Source organism: Oratosquilla oratoria, chromosome 19, assembly GCF_046742065.1.
Source record: "Oratosquilla oratoria isolate Oo_2021 chromosome 19, ASM4674206v1, whole genome shotgun sequence".
NCBI lineage: Eukaryota > Metazoa > Arthropoda > Malacostraca > Stomatopoda > Squillidae > Oratosquilla > Oratosquilla oratoria.
Genome location: NC_134795.1, coordinates 22385860 through 22388359, shown reverse-complemented (window position 1 = coordinate 22388359; position 2500 = coordinate 22385860). Strand labels below are relative to the sequence as shown.

The 2500-nt window shown below is 46.5% G+C and overlaps 1 protein-coding gene across 1 annotated transcript in view; it reads left to right on the top strand.

The window, feature by feature from the left end:
* LOC143035796 (juvenile hormone esterase-like) overlaps positions 1 to 2500 on the top strand; it is a 44283-nt gene that overhangs the window by 32309 nt on the left and 9474 nt on the right. The gene's annotated exons all lie outside the window — the stretch shown is intronic.

The window sequence follows — 2500 nt, the reverse complement described above, 5'->3', positions numbered from 1 at the left end:
AGCGGTCAACAAGGGTGGGCAGTACTACTGTGGTGAGAGCGTGCTGATAGGTGGTTTATTCTTTGCCAAGGAATGTGTGGCTCTTTTCTGCACTTTCTCCAGCTGTCGCTGTTGCGTGATTGTGAGTGAGGAGACCCAGGAGGGTGATGCGTACATCAAGTTGGGTAAAATGAAGGAAGTGTAGATGGTCTTGAGATCTTCAGCTTGACAACGGTCCGTCAGGAAGGCAGATAGCCAAGCCACCAAGGAGGTAGGAAGGCCAAGGCTTTGGTGATGATAGTGGTATGATCAACAAGATCGAAGGATTTCTTGAAGTCAATGAACGCCACTACAAGTAAAGTCTTGCACTGCTCGAGATTTTTGTAGATAAAGCCAAGGAAGCTAATAAGATAGTGAGTGGCGGAGGATGTTTTCACGTTACCAAACTGCTGGGGATCAATGAATTTGCTGACTTTGGAGTATGCCCACTCAAAGACAAAATCCACACAAATAAGACTAGAAATGGGAGTGATAGTAATGGGTCTGAGATCTCTAAAGGATTGAGGATTGGAAGATTTGGGGATGGGAGTAATGAAGCCTGTCTTCCAATCCGTGGGACATTTGATCTGCTTAAGTGAACAGATCGGGATGGCAAGTTAACGAGCAAATTTACGATAAAGTTTGATGAGTAAGTCTACGAGTGTAGAGGATCGCTTTGACTTGATATTAGTAAGCTTATTGGCAACGTAAAAAACATGTACTCTGTGGGGAGAAGGGTAGGGGAGGAAAGCAGGTAGGAGAGAGAGGTTAATACTGAGCATCGTTTGAAAGATAGGTGCGAAATGGTCATTTAATTGCTCAGCCGCAACGTCTGGTGAAAATTGTGACAGGAGGGGGATGTCAGATGCCTGCCTCATTCCACACAAGCTTTTGACCCTGCTAAGCCACAGGTTGCTGTTCTGCTGTAAGTGCTTGATCTTTTTGAGGTAGTACATCTTCTTGGTTCTTTTTATTTCCCTTATGACTTTGTTTCGGAGTTGTCTACAAAGGTTTATGTCAGTGTAAAAATCTTTAGCACGCTGATGAATCAGTCTCTTAATTCTGAGAGTGAGCCATGGGGCATCGGCTGGGTGTGTCCGCGTCTGCTTCAAAGGGAAGTGACGATGGAAGACCTGCGTAATTATATTGATATAGATGTCCCACTTCTCCTGAACTCCCTCCACTGCGAGCACCTCTGTCCATGGATGTTGAGTAATACATTGTCCAAATTCACGCAAGTGTGAGTCGGGCATGGGCCTGTGAAAGCGAGTGGTGGTGCTGTGTGCCAACGAAGTCGTGCTGGCCGGCGACCACAGGATGGACATGTGGGTGGACCGACCAACTGGGGGGAGGTACAATTCACTCATGTCAATATGAATGAGGTCAAGCGTGTTGACGCCATGTGTGGGGAAGTTGACGTGTTGTGATATATGTAGATGTTCTTGAATATCACTGGTGTTTAACTCATTGAAATCCCCACATAGGACCAGCCTAGCACCGGGGTATTTGGCCCTGAGACTGTCTGTCGTACAAATTATGTATTCCACCAAAGCGTCGGCCAATGGAGCGCATGGGGGGGGCGGGTACACTACACACAAAATGATGGAGGCTGTGTGGCAAGGGTGTGTGTGTGTGGGGGGGGGTTAACCGCAACCATATGGTTTCTAGGCCCTCGGGGATGTCGACGGGTAACTCTGAGGCACTTAAATCTTTCAGAGAGTATGCGACCACTCCACCTCCACGCCTCCCAATCCTTAGGTTGTGATGGAGTACGTACTCCTCTATTTGTCAAATTTCGGGCACTATTTGCCATGCTTCTGTAATTGCAATTGCACCCACATTAAGTGACAAAACAGTAGCAGTGAGTTTATCAACTTTGTTACAGAGAGAGGTAATGTTAGAAACACACACACACACACACACACACACACACACACACACACACACACACACACACACACACACACACACACACGGCTCGGGTTCCGAATAGCGACTGTAATAACAGCAACTGTCAATAGAGCGACTTCACAACAGCGACTCTTTTAAAACAGCGACTATCACAACAGCGACCACATGATAGCGATTGTATTATAAGAGCGATTGTCATAACAGCGACATCATCGCATCAACTACATGAAACTGCTCAGTAATAGAAAATTGAAACCTAAAGGGAATCGAAAACATTTTATTTGGACCAGCTATAGAAGTCACATGGTTTAAAAAGAAAAAGGCTAATCAAGCCAAACAACAGAAAGTCATATAGTCAGCTGAAGTGACCACGGGGGAAGGTCTCGAGCAAGGGAGGGGTGGGATAGGTAAGAGGTGGGGGAAGAACACCAACCCACGGAGGGAGGAAGGATTAGATTTGCCCCAACTTGCGTCCTTTTTGTCCTGCTGTTTTGTCAGATCCTTGATGGTCCTGCTAGAATATCCCACTACTTGAATATTACTCGGCTCAAGTGTCCGGGTGAGGAGGGAG